General features: G+C 32.8%; 2 pseudogenes; both read left to right on the top strand.

Moving 5' to 3' along the window:
* Positions 1-352: 352 nt before the first annotated feature.
* Positions 353-5,306, top strand: LOC114760393 (glutamine synthetase nodule isozyme-like; annotated as a pseudogene).
* A 7,689-nt stretch (positions 5,307-12,995) lies between these two features.
* Positions 12,996-16,744, top strand: LOC114760394 (glutamine synthetase cytosolic isozyme 2-like; annotated as a pseudogene).
* Positions 16,745-18,334: the final 1,590 nt, after the last annotated feature.

Here is an 18,334-nt window from a genome sequence, read left to right as displayed (position 1 = left end):
ACATCGGAAGGTCGCTCTTCTTTTGGTCTAAAGAAAAGATTGGGTAGAATCCAAATTAATAAATTAAAAAAATAAAAAAAAGGGGATCAAACTTCACAATTTTCCTATTGAATTCCTATTTCCCCCCTTTTAAAACAAATCCAGACCCTTTTTTTTTTTTTCATTTTTCACGTTTTAACTCATTTCATAACCTTGCCTTTAACACCGACACCCCCAAAAAAAAAAAAAAAAAGACTACTCTATAAAAGGATCCTCATGTCCAGCGTAAGAGTCCATAACCCGTCAAGATCATAAGCTATATATCAAGATCTTAGCTTCTATCCTCTTTCTGATAAGCCCTAAGAAACTAATAATGTCTTTGCTCTCAGGTCTCATCAGCCTCAACCTCTCTGATACAACTGAGAAGGTGATTGCAGAGTACATATGGTAAGTTTTCTTCCTACGGGAATTATAGTATTATAACGTTGATAATTAGATTTATTATGAATCTATTTCTTATATATTATTATATAATTTCTTTTTTTATTAAATTTTTATTTAATTATTATGTCACTATTGTGATTGCATAGAATATGTTAGCTTTGATTAAGGATTTAATTATAATCCAAGGGTATTCAAATCTTGAGCATAGATATGAGGGCTGTTCTGTGAATAGGATGGGACTAGGACAACCCTGTCGCAATCCTACCCTCCTAAATAAAGATGGGATGCTTTGTTTTTCGTCTCATATTCCGTGGCATCCTAAGAGGGTTTCAGTTCTGATCGGCCTGGATAAAACGAAAAGTCCAGCATAGTTTTTTTTTTTAAAAAAGGACCTTGATAAAGCTTTGCTTCACATTTATCAAATATCACCGACTTGCAGTTTGAGCATTTGTTTTTCTGGTTAACGTATACATATCTCTGCTTTTCCAATCAATACATAAGAGCAGCCATGGATGCAATAGCCCTTAATCCCCGAGGCAAGTTGACTGCTACCGGGCTAACGGATAAAATATTAATATTTTATAACACAAGTATATTGCTCTTTCTGTTTTTATATACGACATAATTATTAAGTTGTTTTTTTTTAAATTTACGATCTATTTTTATATCTATCAATTTATTTTAAATTATCCATACAAATACTCTTTCAAGTATAATAAAAAGGATATTAAGAAAGATGATTATGATATTTTAAGAAAAACATATCATATTTTTTATAATCAACTAACTTACCCAACTTTTTAAATCTAATAAATTAGTTAAATAAATTTTATATTAAGAACCGGAAAAGTACTTGTTTTTTAAATCTCGGTAAGATGTCTAACTCTTTTGGGCCAAAAAAAGAAAGAAAAGAAATAAAGATATCTGACTTTGATCTGAAGCATCAGTTATGTAACCAATGATTTAGCACTGTTTGTTTCTGTTTTTTCTGTTCAGAACAATTTTATAAAATTGTCTTTTAAAACACGTTTTGAAAACCAAAAAAAAAACTAAAAAAATATGTTTGGATAATTGTTCTAAAAAATTAAATTTGAGAATAAACATATTAAGATTGGAGAGTGAAACTTCGATAATAACTTAAATTCTCAAATAGAGAAATAGCTACTAAGTAGAAAACAAAAGATTTCCAATTTTTTCAATTAAAAAATAAAAAATACGGAAATAAAAAATGCAACAAAAAATTGTTCTGGTTTTTTATGCTTTGTTTGGATGGAAAGAAAAGGAGGCAGGAAGGAAAACTAGAAAGGAAAATGAGAAAAGAAGTGATTTTTCTCTTATTTGCATGAGGGAAAAAAAGTAGAAGGAAAGAAAAGTTGAAGAAAAAATGAGGTGGGTCCCACAGCCCATTTTCCTCTCAACTTTTCTCTTTATATATAAAGAAAAAATGAGAAGAAAACATATTTTGCCTCTCTATCCTTGCGTATGTTTTTTTAACAAAATAATACCTATTTATTTTTTTTTCATTTTTCACTTTATTTATTATTATAAAGTCTTTCTTCTGTGTTTGCTTGATTCAAAAATAAAATAACTAAAATTGTAAAAATCCTTCTAAAATGAATTAAAAAGAAAAACAAGTAGAGTTGTTATTTTAGTTTTTTTAACATTACATTACCCAAAATGTTACCATTTTTTCTCTTTTTACAAAATTATTTGATATTAAAATATAATAACATGATAATATATCTTTATCAAATAATTTGATTTTAAATTATATGATTTTGTTAATGTAAATATGGTTTTTCATTATGATATTTAATTTGATTTTAATCAATATATATTTTGATATAACAGAAATGGTATTTTAGTCATTTATATATTTACTCATTTTCTTTTCTTTCTGTTTTCTTTTATCCATCCAAACATAAGTAATAATTTTTTTCTCTCCAATTTCTCTATTCTCATTTTCTTTCCTCTTAACTTTTCTTCCCATCCAAACATAGGGTTAGTTTTTAAAACTGATTTCTGTTTTTTTTAAAAAAACACCTGAGTAACATAAATTGCCCAACAAATTTTTTTACTTTTTTGTTTTTAAAAATAACAAACTATTTTCAAAAAAAACAAACACGATCTTAATCTTTTGATTGATCACTTTCATTACTCCATCAATAACGTAAGTACTGGATAGATAATACTCCTCCGGTCCTAATTATAAGACCCAATTGACTTATTTGAGGAGATTAAGGAAGTAAGTTAAATTGGTTATTCATAATAAATAAGTGTTGTCATTCCTAAAATATCCTTGCTAATTAAGTATATTGGATAAAATTATCATTATTAGAAGGATTATCTTGGAAAAAAATGCATAAATATAAGAGACAAAATGGATTGGGTCTTATAATTAGGACCAAATAAAAAGTCAAATTGGGTCTTATAATAAGGACCGGAGGAGTAATACTAAAAAAATTTAAAAAATATACAGAGAGTCACATACTCTTGACGGGATGGAGCATCCTAGGGTCATGTCGACTCCTTTGCCCTGTGTCGTCGACCTTCTGACGGTCCGAAAGGACCCGTCCCGTTACAAAAAAATGGGGACCAAGGCGAGGCAGTTGGACGGGTTCAAGATGAACAGCCTCAGTCCTCAGACACATTCAAGTGTTGAGCATTCTTCTTTTGATTTGGTTTCTTCTCCCCCTGTTAGTCCATTGGGTTCTCCAGGCTGTAAATCATATTGGACGATGTCTAATTGTTAAAATCATGCTGTGGGGTTGATCTGTTTACCGGGAAGACGCATAAAAATTGATCCTTTTTTCACATGTAAACAAACAGGATCGGTGGATCTGGCATGGACCTCAGAAGTAAAGCCAGGGTAAATGCTTTTTTCTTCTAAGGATGATTGATACTGTGTGAACCACTGGCAAAAGCCACTTGAACTCACCTCACTGTAAAATTTCAACTGTACACAGACTATTTCTGGACCAGTGACTGACCCTGCAAAACTTCCCACGTGGAGCTACGATGGGTCAAGTACAAAGCAAGCTCCTGCAGAAGACAGTGAACTCATGTTATAGTATGGTTCATATGCTCATCCTCTTGCGGTTCTATATGTTCTTATTGCTCTTACAGAAACTGATGAGTATAGTTCCCTTTCTGTTTGATGTATTGTCTCAAAGTCCGCAAGCAATCTTCAGAGATCCATTCAGGAGAGGCAAAAACATTCTTGTGAGCTTTTCTTAACTCCTGAAGGAATAACTGGTTTATGATTAAAGAAGCTATTCTTTCTGAGTAGTAAATATTCACTTACTGGTACAAATGTATTCATTAGGTGATGTGTGATGCTTACACTCCAGCTGGAGAGCCCATTGCAACCAATAAGAGGTATAATGCAGCCAAAATTTTCAGCCACCCTAAAGTTGTTGCAGAGGAACCATGGTACAAATACATATTCTGAATTTGAATATTTATGAATAATCTCTCTGTAAAACTGCCTTTTTAGGGCTTCAAATATACTGAAGTTCAAATGGAAACAGGTATGGCATAGAGCAGGAGTATACCCTCATGCAGAAGGATACAAATTGGCCCCTTGGTTGGCCACTCGGTGGCTATCCTGAACCACAGGTACAAAAACTTCTCCATTCCCATTAGTGTACAAGTTTTCTAATGGTCAAAACTTGCCTGGCGGGTTTCCGCACAAATGATGGCTTGTATCGTATGAGTAATCTTGAGCTGATATTTGAACAGGCCCATCCTACTGTGGGGTAGGTGCAGATAAAGCTCAGGGGCGTGACATAGTAAACGCACACTACAAAGCCTGTCTTTATGCTGGCATTAACATCTGTGGCATCAATGGCGAAGTGATGCCTTCCCAAGTAAACATCATCACAAGGATTCTATCTCTATCGTTACATGCACCTCAGTACAATCTTGTTTAAATAATGTGCTTGTGTGTTTATATAGTGGGAATTCCAAGTTGGTCCTTCAGTTGGCATCTCCGCAGGAGACGAGCTCTGGGTTGCTCGCTACATTCTAATGGTAAATTTCAAAGCCAGTCTCATTAAATTACATCTTTTGCATATGATTAAAGTTAATGAAGTTATAAATATTAATAAGGATGTGTTGGTTTGTTGACAGAGGATCGCAGAGATTGCTGGGGTTGTGGTATCTTTTGATCCCAAGCCTGTTGAAGGACCTTGGAATGGACCTGCAGCTCACACCAACTACAGGTATTTTCATGACTAGTTGAGACTCGTTTTGAACTTTAGGAATGTTTCGACATGTGATAAGAATGGATGGACGACAATGACAGCACAAAGTCAATGAGAAATGAGGGAGGCTATGAGGTGATAAAGAAGGCCATAGAAAAGCTTGGATTAAGGCACAACGAGCACATGGCTGTTTATGGGGAAGGAAACGGGAGGCGTCTCACGGGGAAACATGGAACACCACATATTAACACTTTCTCCTGGGTAAGTCTAATTGTTTAGAAAATTGACTAGTATATATAGCTTCCACGTGTTGTTATTGCATAGAATCTGAGAAATAATGAATGGTATTACGTGTGATTAGGGAGTGGCGAACAGAGGAGCATCAATAAGAGTAGGAAAAGACACAGAGAAAGAAGGCAAAGGGTACTTTGAGGACAGAAGGCCAGCTTCTAACATGGATCCCTATGCCGTCACCTCCATCATCGCAGAGACCACCATACTTTGGAAACCATGAACATCATCCTCAACAACACCAACGTTGATTGTCCATGTGTGTCTTGTCTCTTTGTCTGTCAACTGCTTGTTTCATTACCATTTGGCTCGTATTTGGAACACCCTCGTGATTTGAAAATAAGGCCTCTTACGGCGCTTCACGTTCATCCATTAATAATAATGATTAACTTATTCTTGGTTCATTTTCCATTATCACAATTCACAATCGGGATGTGTCAAGGCACCTTTTTCTCAGACTGTGTTGTACTCCTTGAATTACAATTTAAGAACTTGTTCAAAGATTATGTATTCGTTTTGCTCTAAATATTGTTAGCCGTATAATTATACTCTATCGGTCTTTAATATAAAACCCAATTGTTGAGTTGGTTTTGATCTTAAATATAAGACCATTTCTCATATTTATTAATTTTTTCTAAATTACCTTTATGGATACTCCCTCCACTATAATCAAGTAGAAAAGGAAGAAAGGGTATTAAAAAAGATGATTATAGTGTTTTAGGAAGAATGTGTCATTTTTTTATAATTAATTAATTTACCTAACTTTCTTAATCTAATCAAATTAGTCAAATGGGTCTTATATTAAGGACAGGAGGAGTATTACCTAAATTCAGTGAATGAACATCACATTTGAACTATATTATAAACAATGAAATTAAACATGATAAAACATTAAAAAAGGCCTTACTTTTGGACCACAAATAATAGTCATATATAAACAATAGATATGAAACACGAAGTAACACGCCAAGTAAAGACGTACGGTTCAGTTCAAAATACAAGTAAAACATACTCAGATGCTGTTTCGTAAAGAAGTACAAATGGGTATCATGAATTAGATAAACATTGCTTACCAAATATTGTTCTTCATTATTCCGTTCTTCAACATGCCAGTGAAAGGGGACGGAAATGGACGCCGTACTTGAGCTCCAACCCGAAGAGCGACTGCGACAGAGACGAGCTCGAAGAAGAGGAGGCGCTTTAGGCTCTATCCATCATAGTTCAAAAAAAAAAAAAAAAATCGGACTGGTGGCCGTGGTTCTGCCCAATATTATAAACCCGGAAATAACTCGGTCAACCTGTCGGGTCGGATGGGTTGGTAGAGTTTTCTTCTTTAATTTGACATTGGTCTAACCATTGACTCTTGTATTAATAGTCTTGACCGATTTATTAGTGGATTTGGTTTCTCTCCTTTGCTACTCCCGTTCACTGCTGTCCGCTGCCACAAACGACATCATGTAGGACATGGATTCTTCCACTGCCCTTTCCATTCTCTTCCTCTTCATTATCTTTCTTTTTCATTAATAACCATTAGATCAAAACTCCAATGATCCCGGTTTAATATTTTATAACATTTTATAAAAATAAATATTATTGCAAAAATAGATAAATAAGTTTAAACAGTTAAAATATGATCTAAACAGTTCATAGCCATAGACTGTTATTATAGGGCAAATTTTTTTTTTCAATTTTTGTATTGCAATTATAAACTGTTCAGATCAGATTTTAACAGTTTAAATTTATTTATTTATTTTTGCTAATAACATTATTTTTATAAGATGTTAAATCTGGACCATTGAAATTTTGATCCAATGGTTATAAAACAAAAAGGAGGGTAGTGAAGGGAAAGAAGATGGGAAGGGTGGTGGGAAGGGTCTAAATCCCATCATTTGCAACCAAAATAGAAGAGCAAACTTGTGAGAAAAAAGCTGAATGAGTCAGAGTTGGGAAATCACGCATGAATGAGTGGGGAAGAAAATAGCATTGTACTGGTCGGTATTTTTTTTCTTTTTTGATAAAGTATCATATACGTCTAAGACTTCGTCTGTAATTTGTAAACGATGTCTTATAATTAGAATCGGAAGTAATACATGGTACTCCTCCGGTCCTTAATATAGGACCCAATTCTTGAGTTGGTTTTGGTCCTAAATATAAAACCCCTTTATCATATTTATCAATTTTCTCTAAATTACCCCTATGAATACTCCCTCAACCATAATCAAGTAAAAGAGGGAGATGGGGTATTAAGAAAGATGATTATGGGTGTTTTAGGAAAATGTGTCACTTTTCTTATAATTAACTAATTTACCTAACTTCCTTAATCTAATCAAATTAGTTAAATGGGTCTTATATTAAGGACCGGAGGAGTAATAAGATAGGGGGAAAAAAGGAAGAAGATCCTAATTAAGAGAAGGAGACCTAGACTTACTAACTAGATAGAAGCAGTCATCCAAAATAACGTTAATATGACCCTGGAGGTTGATTTGCCGCTATATCAGCTTGAGCATATTACTATCAGGAAAACGAATATGCAAGCCATAAGATGCAGGCGAGGAGATAGTATTCTGGTTTAGTATGAGCAAGAGAGCTTTCCTCATTATGGATAGAAGGAAAAACCATTTATCATGGTTTTTCTTTTTCATGCTGGAGAGTGTTTGAAAGATCGCGCCCTGATGGAAAATTATTGTTTGAATCAGAGTCTTATGTTTCCTTAATGCTGAAGAGATGATAGTCCAATCAAGGCCAATGACTATATGTCGCTGTCATGGCATTGATTCTCTTAAAGGAAGTGGAGGCTAGCAGATTTGATTCCATTGACTATCCAAACTGCAAGTATTATTAACAGTAGAAAAGACAACCTTGGGATCTACCTTGGTACCTCTGAAAAGAACTTCGTTTCTGAAATACTAAATGTAATATAATATCAAACAAGTATATTTTCCAACATCCTCCTCAACTTATGACAGTGTGTCACATAACCATAATTAACTCTAGGAAGAGGCCTTGAGCAGTGTCAATTTAAAGGATAAAAAGAACCAAACCATATTGCTTTAGACCAAGAAGAGATACATTGGCCGCTTGGCCGAGTGGTATGTGTGCGCGTTGCAGGTTCGAGCCAATCCTCTTGCAACTCCAAAAAAAAAAAAGAAGAGATATTCTTGTGTTTCAATAATCTGGCAGCCAAACAAGCATTTAGAATCCACACTCAAATGATGTCTATGCATAATATCATTGACTGGGATGGCATGTTTTAAGAGCTTCCAAATGAAACAATGCAATCGGAGGAATAAGACGAAACTTGTTAGTTAATTTCCATGCATGATCAGAGGTAGGATGGGAGACATTATTTGAAATCAGATAATTATAGCCATCAGCTACGATGCAAATTCCACCGGAATTGGCCGTCCAAGTTAATTTATCAGTGTGCTACAAAACTGAAAATGGGGTTTGGAGAATGTGTTCGACTGTGTTTTTGTGATCGAGAAGCTTGAGAAGTCGCACATTCCATTAGTCAGTACTCCGTAATAAGTCACCCATCGCACATTCCAATGCCTTTACTGGACGGTGTGGTGTGTTAAAAATATGGTTTATACATTATTCTTAATTTCTGTTAAATACAATTGAATGAAATAAATTAGTGAGGATGAAGTAAATTTTTTCATTTATTTGTTGCGCACACTTGTTACGCACACTGCACATTCACTAGTGCAATGATATTTTCTTCCTTACCGCTCGTGCGTGATTTCTCCCCCCCAAAAAAAAAAAAACAGACCAAACATTAAAATAATTGAGGTAGTAGGTTAGATCGGGATCAGTTTAAGATCAAACTAATTATATTAAAATAATATAGTCTAATTAAAAATAACAAAATATATGAAAATATAAGAATAATTTGATTATAATAATAACAAAATACAATAATATTAAGAATTTTGATCTTTATGATCCCTTAATAACTAATTAGTAATCATTGATACCAAAATTATTATTACAATTTATTATAATCTATAGTGCTGAAATATTAGGGGCCGGGTTGGATGAACAAAAATAAAACTAATAGCAATATAATTGTCCAAAACAATTTATCACCGATTCATATCGGGTTGACCGGGTTGATGCCGGTTCAATCCATGACCGGTTCAATACTCAAATCGGATCAAACTACTAGCTAGTTTACCAATTTTTTGGTTAAACTGGTTGGTTTGATCTAGTTTTTTTTTTTAATTATGGATTTTTCCACTCTGACTCGTTCAGCTTTTTTCACAAGTTTGCTCTTCTATTTTGGTTGAGAAAATGATGTCGTTTGTGGCTCAGACAGTGGCAAACGGGAGTAGCGAGGGAGAGAAGCCAGATCCGATTCCCTTTTAGTACCCTGTTATATATCTATCATCATAATATTTTAATTTTTTTTATAAAAAATTTTTCTCCCAAAGTAAAAGAAACCATTGAATCTTCAAAAAAAAAAGAGAATCATAATATCTAAATTAACATTTCAATAGAATTATACTATTGTGCTCACATTGGTGATTGATAATCAACATAATTTAAATACAATAAACATTTTGAATTTGACGAACTTCAATCTCACACACACATGCCTTACATGTCATGTATTTTGTTGTAACTAAAAAAAATCATGTATTTTGTTGTAATTAAAAAAAATAACAACCTATTTAGTTCAACCCCATTACATATTTGTAATGGTAGTCCTTATTGCATTACCATAAACAACTTGTTTGGTTGAACTTATTGATGGTAAAAAGAATTGCAAGTACTACTTTCAATCTTAATTATAAGATCTTGCCTATAAACTATAAACGAGATCTTATAATTAGGACCGGAAGAAGTAGTAAATATTGCATTTTTTTTTGGTAATATCTATTCTTAGAGAACCCTATGAATACTCATTACATCAAGCCTGCAATCTTTGTAAAATGTCAATTTTATTCTCAGTAGCGTTGATGAAAAGGCAATATTCACCCTTGAAAGTCTTCGCACCCCTCAATCAAAGACTCCGTTATCTTCTACACGCCGGCTTCTTTCTTCAACCCCTCCCCGCTTCTTACACCAGATTCGCCACTTTGGCTCCTTCGGTTTTCCATCACAAATTCCATTACAAACTCCAGATGAATCGACTTAGAAATGGCCTCTCTATTATCTATCATAGCCACCAAGTCAGCAACATTAAGCTCGTCAGGAGTTTATTGATGAACCATAGTTGCTGAAGCCGAGGTGAAAGGAGAAGCAACGATATTTATTGAAGTTGATCACAGAAATCGTTTTTTTTTTAACAGTACAAATGAGGAACTCTTAAGTGTTTAAGGTTTTAAGGATAAAACGGTCTTTCTATTATATATTACTTTTAAATAATTATTAAAAAATAATCCATCGCACCTTCCTTAAACAAGGAACCAAACCATCCGTGTAATTAATATTACATTGCATTCTCTTGTGAATGGAAAGCACTCCGTGGCCAGTCCTTTAACGCTTCGTGCGTCGACCCAAGGACAAGGGATTAGTCTCACTGCTATCGGCGGTGGGGATACCCTGGAGCAATCCAAAAAAAATATTACATTGCATTGCACCACATCACATTACAGGAGTGGCATGTGATTGAACCAAATGAGTCCTTAATCAGGTTAGATTTCAAACCTGTTTTGGTAAAAATCAAACCATAATTTTAAAAATATTTTTATGATATACTAAGTAAATATGTAGAGAACTTTGTCTTATTTTATAAAAAAAAGTACTTTTTAAAACTATTTTTATACGGTACCAAACACCCCATTTATATAGTTTTTCTTTTGAGCTTAAAACGACATTATCTTGAATTTAAAAGAAGAAAAAAACTATCAGTCCATCACATTTATGCTCTATTACCTCTTTTTTTGTCAGATTATGTGTAGTTTATATATGAATATTCTATTTATTTATGAATTAATGTATTTTTATTTAAATACTCTTTTTAAAATTATATAGTACTCCTATGGTTCTATTTATAAGGTAGAGAGAGAAAGTTTATTTTAGTCCTCATTGAATTTTCAACGTGAATATACTATTTTGTTTTTCATTTATTATAATGTAGGTAATTATCTCTTTTGAAATGTGTATATTAAATATGGATAAAATTAGAAAATTGTTATATTTTAATGGAGAGTTAATGCATTTTAAGGTTTTTCTTGATCTATATGAAATATGTTAGAAGTGCCTTATAAATAGGACCAGAAGAGTAATATTTTTGTATATTTTAATTAAACTATACTACCTCTAGTCCTAATTATAAGAACTGGTTAACTAATTTGAGGAGATTAAGGGAAAAAATTAAGTTAATTATTTGTAATAAATAAGTGTTGTCTTTCCTAAAATATTCTTACTAATCAAGTGTATTGGTTAGAACTACCATTATTAGAAAGACTACCTTGGGAAAAAATTCATAAATATAAGAGACAAAATGGATTGAGGTTTTATATTTAAGACTAAAATAAAAGTCAAACAAGATCTTATATTAAGGACCGAAGGTAGTATTATCTTAAATGACCGAATTGTGAGTTGATCTCGAAATAACTATTAACTCTTAAACGATTGTCTTGAACGATCAATTCAATAGTTTGATCTAAACTTCACATGAGTTAGTTGCGTTAGGGTTTTCTTGGGATTAAGGCAGCAGGATTTATGGAAGCTCTTTTATTGTAGTGCCTTCATTTTGTTGATTATTATGATCCGTTATAGAAACGTGCACCGTAAGGAAACTCCAAATTTAAAGTTTCAAGATCAAAATATACCAACATCTTCATCATGGCGGTGGTGGTGGTGATGATGATACTCAAAAACAAATTCATGCAAAACGTGAAGTAGGTTGATTTGAGATGAGTAAGGTAGTTTTATACAAATTATATATACTCCTCCGGTCCTTATTATAAGACCTTATTTGACTTTTTATTTGGTCCTAATTATAAGACTCCAATCCATTTTGTCTCTTATATTTATGCATTTTTTCCAAGATAATCCTTCTAATGATGATAGTTTTAGCCAATATACTTAATTAGTAAGGATATTTTAGGAATGATAACACTTATTTATTATAATAACCAACTTAACTTACTTCCTTAATCTCCTCAAATAAGTCAATTGGGTCTTATAATTAGGACCGGAGGAGTAGTTATATAGAAATATAGATATTTAAAATTATTAATTAAAAAAATAACGCCTCGTTTGACATAAAAAGATGCCTAATTATAAAAGACGGGCTGTATTTTTGCTTCGCATAATGCCTAATGCATAATGCCTAATTTGTATTGGAGATTATCCTCTTAATTTAAAAAAAAAAGCCCTTAACATGAATAATTAATAGAATTTGAAAAATAATTAGAAATTTAAAAGATAAATTAGATTAAAATTTTATATTTAAAACAAAAACAAAACATCTGCCTTTAATGGCTATTATATTTAGTATACTAGGAATTATCATACTACCTCTGATTCTTAATATCAGAGCTTGTTTGATTTTATGTTGATCTTAAATATAAGACCCCAATTAATTTATTTCTCAGATTTATTTATTTTTTTTAAGATAGTCTCTGTAATAATAGTAGTTCTAACTAATACAGTTAATTAACAAGGATATTTGAGAAAAAATAACAACTATTTATTACAAATAACTGACTTAATTAATTTTTTTAATCTATTCAAATTAGTCAACTAAATGTTACGTTAAAGACCGAAAGTAGTATTATATAATATATTATCACAAAATGAACCAATCTCGCTTCGCATGTGTTTCTTACCATTCAGAATGCAACCTTTAGCCCATCATTTTCGGTTCCATGATTACTTTATGTTCTTGTTCTATTCTAGGAAAAATAAACATATAATTGAAGTGGATGTTTCATTCCACAAAGTGTTATTTTCCACGTTTAACTCATTTTTGAACCTTGCGTTACGTATCTGAATACAGTCTGCACACAAACGAGTACGACAATTCTATAAAAGGATCCCCATAACAAGCAAGAGAGTCCACAGCAATCAAAACCTTAGCCCTTCATCCTCTGTTCATATCTTACTGACAAGTCCTTCCTTCTAAGCAGCTCATAATGTCTCCGCTCTCAGATCTTGTCAACCTCAACCTCTCCGATACAACCGAGAAGGTGATCGCCGAGTATATATGGTAAGTTTTTTATGGACTTTGTGTTCTGGTCAATGCATTGACTAATAACCAAATCAAACTGGATGATTCGATGACCAGACTTACTAGGTTTGGACCAAAAAGCCATTTTTATAGTTTTTCTCTATTTTCAATTTGGTACCCATGTATTGTTTTTCCCTCTTCATTAGACAATCTAATTCTACTCTGCTAACACTGTTAGTTTCTGTAACTTTGCTCTGTTAGTACTATTAATCCTTATATAAAAGCTAATTATGCTAACAGAGTAGAATTTCAGTGTTTAATTAGAAGGAAAAAATACATAGGTACCATATTGAAAATAGAGAAAAACTACAAGTACCTGCAAAATGGTTTTTCCCAAGTCCAAAAATCAAAATATTTTTGGATCTTAAGGAAAAAATGTAGAGAAAATTAAAAAATAACAAAATGAAAGAAATAATCCTCTCAAAAAGTCCATTATATTTTCAGGCAATTTATACCGATGTAGTAATATCTCATCGAAAACTTCATATACTATGGTGTAAAAAATAAAACTTTCATTAAAAATTGGGAGAATTACAATGAGGTCTCAAGAAAAATAATAATTACTAAAAAGTCCCAATAACAACTTAAGCCGCCTGTAATGACAAGTTCTAGATTAGAAAATGACAACTTTAATACTTGTTTTATAATTATTTTTCTTCTCTATGACCTCATTGTAATTCTCCTTTAAAAATTTATAGCCACGTAGTGTTCTTCCTCCTCTTAGTCCAATGGATTCTTTTAGTTTATCAGGATCATAAAATTGTACTCGACCAGGGGTGTTTAGATAAAACTAAATCATGATTTGGAGAATAGCTTCTGACAAAAAAGTTATTTTTTAGAATAGATTTTGAAAGAATAGATTCTGTGAAAAAGTGATTCTAATAAAGTGATAGTGTTTGAATAGTTGTTGTCAAAAGTACTTTTTATATGTAAAAATTATTAAATAAGACATAAATTTATATGATAATTGCATAAAAGATATATTTTATAATATATTTTTATTTAAAGTAATAAATTTGTTAATAATATATTTTTTGCCAACTTAATAAATAATATATAAATGATGTAATTAATAAATAATTAATAAAATGACAAGTTAAATTCCTACCTGAGAGTGAGAGATTCACTAGCTTTGTGCAGGAACAAAAACGAAAGAAATGAATTAGTTTAGATTAGCAGCTAAGCTTTGATGACACATGAAAATAAATTAGAAACATAATCCATGAACGGCCTGGATTGAGTTTTTTAATAAGAATTCACAAGTAAATAAAATAACAACTGAAGGGCAAAGCTTTGACAAGAGTAATTATTACTCCAACGACTGCATTTTCACCCTCAAAAGCAAAAAATTATTGCTTCTCTACAAACCTAGGTTTCGGTGGGCAAAACCTTGGTTTTGAGCCAAACCAAGGTTTTAAAAAAAATCTGGGTGTTTGGAATCTGTTTACTGAGAAGACACATAAAAATTTATCCTTTTTGATGCATGAACAAACAGGATCGGTGGATCTGGCATGGACCTGCGAAGTAAAGCCAGGGTAGATGCTCTTTTCTTCTATAGATGATTAATACTATGTGACCCACCAGCAAAAGCCACATGAACTTACCTCTTTTTAAAAATCTGAACTACACAGACTATTTCTGGACCAGTGACTGACACTGTAAAACTTCCCGAGTGGAGCTACGATGGATCAAGTACAAAGCAAGCTCCTGCAGAAGACAGTGAGCTCATCTTATAGTATGGTTCATATGCTCATCCTCTTGTGGTTCTATACATACTTCTTATTACTCTTACAGAAACTGACGAGTTTAGTTCCCTTTCTGTTTGATGTATTGTCTCAAAGTCCACAAGCAATCTTCAGGGATCCATTCAGGAGAGGCAAAAACATTCTTGTAAGCTTTTCTTAACTCCTTGAAAAATAACTGGTTTATGATGAAAGAAGCTATTCTTTCTGAGTCGTAAATATTCACTTACTGGTAAAAATGTATTCATTAGGTGATGTGTGATGCTTACACTCCAGCCGGAGAGCCCATTGCAACCAATAAGAGGTATAATGCAGCCAAAATTTTCAGCCACCCTAAAGTTGTTGCGGAGGAACCATGGTACAAATACACATTCTGAATTTGAATATTTTATGAATAATCTCTCTGTAACTCTACATTTCTAGGGCTTCAAATATACTAAAATTCAAATGGAAACAGGTATGGTATAGAGCAAGAGTATACCCTCATGCAGAAGGATACAAATTGGCCCCTTGGTTGGCCACTTGGTGGCTTTCCTGAACCACAGGTACAAAAACTTTCACATTTCCGTTAGCGCATATTTGTGATTTTTTCCTTCCAATTATTTAGTTTGTCTTGTCACAGATTTATGTCATACCCAAAAGCTTCAAATGGTTCTATTATTTGGTGATATGAAGGGAAGGTCTAACAAGAAACATTGAATCCAAGTCCCAACCATTTAGTGAATTGTCTTCTAATGTTCAACATTAGGGTTTTGGCAATTTCTATTGTCACCAAACTAGCTAGAACAATACGAGATACAGTGCCTACAAATTCTTTTGCTGAAACTGAAACATGAGTTTTGCAATGGTCAAACTTGGCTAGCGGATTTCTGCATAAATGGTGGCTTGTATGAGTAATCTTGAGCTGATATTTGAACAGGGCCCATCCTACTGCGGGGTAGGGGCAGACAAAGCTCATGGGCGTGACACAATAAACTCACACTACAAAGCCTGTCTTTATGCTGGCATTAACATCTGTGGCATCAATGGCGAAGTGATGCCTTCCCAAGTAAACATCATCACAGAGATTCTATCTCTATCGTTACATGCACCTTAGTACAATCTTGCTTAAATAATGTGCTTCTGTGTTTATATAGTGGGAATTCCAAGTTGGTCCTTCAGGTGGCATCTCTGCGGCGACGAGCTCTGGGTTGCTCGCTACATTCTAATGGTAAATGTCAAAGCCATTATCATTAAACTACATCTTTTGCATGTGATTGAAGTTAGTGAAGTTATGAATATTAACAAGGATGTGTTGGTTTGTTGACAGAGGATCGCAGAGACTGCTGGGGTTGTGGTTTCTTTTGATCCCAAGCCTGTTCAAGGACCTTGGAATGGACCTGCAGCTCACACCAATTACAGGTATCGTCATAATTAGTTGAGACTTGTTTTGAACTTAAGGAATGTTTCGAGCTGTGATAAGAAAGGATGGGATGATAATGACAGCACAAAGTCGATGAGAAATGAGGGAGGATATGAGGTGATAAAGAAGGCCATAGAAAAGCTCGGATTAAGGCACAAAGAGCACATGGCTGTTTATGGTGAAGGAAACGAGAGGCGTCTCACAGGAAAACATGGAACACCACACATTAACACTTTCTCCTGGGTAAGTCCAATTGTTTTCAAAATTGATTGGTATATATAGCTTCCACATGTTGTTATTGTATAGAATCTGAGAAATAACGAGTGGTATTATTTGTGAATAGGGAGTGGCGAACAGAGGAGCATCAATAAGAGTGGGAAAAGACACAGAGAAGGAAGGCAAAGGGTACTTTGAGGACAGAAGGCCAGCTTCCAACATGGATCCCTATGCCGTCACGTCCATCATCGCGGAGACCACCATACTGTGGAAACCATGAGCATCATCCTCGACACCACCAACATTAGTTGTCCATGTCTGCCTTGTCTCTTTGTCTGTCAACTGCTTGTGTATTTGGAACACCCTCGTCCTTTAATTTGCAAATAAGGCCTTTTACGGCCTTTACGGCCCTTCGCATTCAAATTCATGCATCAATAATAATGATTATCTGTATCCTTGTATTACAATGTTAGTTATGAATTTGTTCAAAGATCATGTGTTCATTTTGCTCAAAATATTGTAGCCGCATAATGATATGCCTAAATGATGAAAACATTAAAAAAAAAAAAAAGGCCTTACTTTTTGACCAAAAATTAATATTAATAATCCTATATAAACAATACTCCTGTAATCCTATTTATAAGATAGAGAAAAAAAGTTTTTCTTACTCTTATTTATAAGTTACTTTTTAAAACTTTTAGCATGAATATACTATTTGATCTTTTATTTATTAATATAGTGCAGACAGTTAAATTTTTTGAAAGATTTATATATTTAATATGGATAAAATTAAAAAATTAGTATATTTTAATAAAAAGTTAATATAGTTTAAATTTTTTTTTTATACAAATAAAATAAAGCGTGCCTTGTAAATAAGATTAGACTAATAGATATGAAATACAAAATAGCACACTAAGAGTCGCTGCAAGGTTCAAATACTGAGGCAGCACATTAGAAGGGTAGTACAATTTAGGAACTCTAGAAATGTGAAATTTACCAGAAAGCTTGGTGACCCCGAGACAGCCGTTCAGCTTCATGATGTAAGAAGTTTTTTTGAAAAATATAATATTTAATATAAAAACGAAATAATTAATTTGCTTATAATTTAATATTAACAAAATTACTTAAATTAATTATTTATAATAAACTTATGTTAGTTTTTGTAAAATACTCCTTTTAAAAAACAGAGCAAGTTTAATCATGTAATTCTATAATATAATTATTTTAATAAACTAACAATCTTAAAATTAAGAAATTAAAAATATACTTTATAAATCTAAGGGATTAAATTTAAATGATTAAACATATATTTTTTAATATTGAAGAGGCTCGGACGCGCACTCATGTTGGTGCATGCATCGATAATCGTGGACAATTTCAATGCAAACTCAATTATAAACCGGTGAAGTTGCCTGCAATGTCCAATCCCAAATCAAAACGACAACCTCTGATGACGATTTCATGAGGCTTCTGTTTCAGTCTTGTCGATTTAGTGGGGTAAGATTTAGATTCCCCACCGTTGCCATCATATCAAGTTGCTTCTTCTTACTTTTTAATGAAAAATAGCATAAATCCCAAGTGTTAGATGGGGTATTTAAGACTTTAGTGACAAAATCATCTATTTCAATATAAGGTTAAGGTGTAAATTTACTTAGAAAATTTTTACTCAGAAATACTAAATACTCAAAAGTTATTTTAGGTGCAAATTTAACCCGACAATTTAAAATTATAACAATTTTATTTTCTATCATAAAAAACTAATTACATTGGCACAGTGTTTCGCGTACGATCTTACTAGTACCTTTTAAGAAAGAATTTGTGTGCGGATGTGAAAAAATGAAAAAAAAAAGTTTTAAAAAAAACATTTTTC

The sequence above is a fragment of the Neltuma alba genome, unplaced genomic scaffold (genome assembly GCF_004799145.2).
Source record: "Neltuma alba isolate B1F8T4 unplaced genomic scaffold, ASM479914v2 tig00010973_pilon, whole genome shotgun sequence".
Taxonomy (NCBI): domain Eukaryota; kingdom Viridiplantae; phylum Streptophyta; class Magnoliopsida; order Fabales; family Fabaceae; genus Neltuma; species Neltuma alba.
Note: the sequence above shows the minus strand (reverse complement) of the source record. Positions and strands in the feature narration are given on the sequence as shown.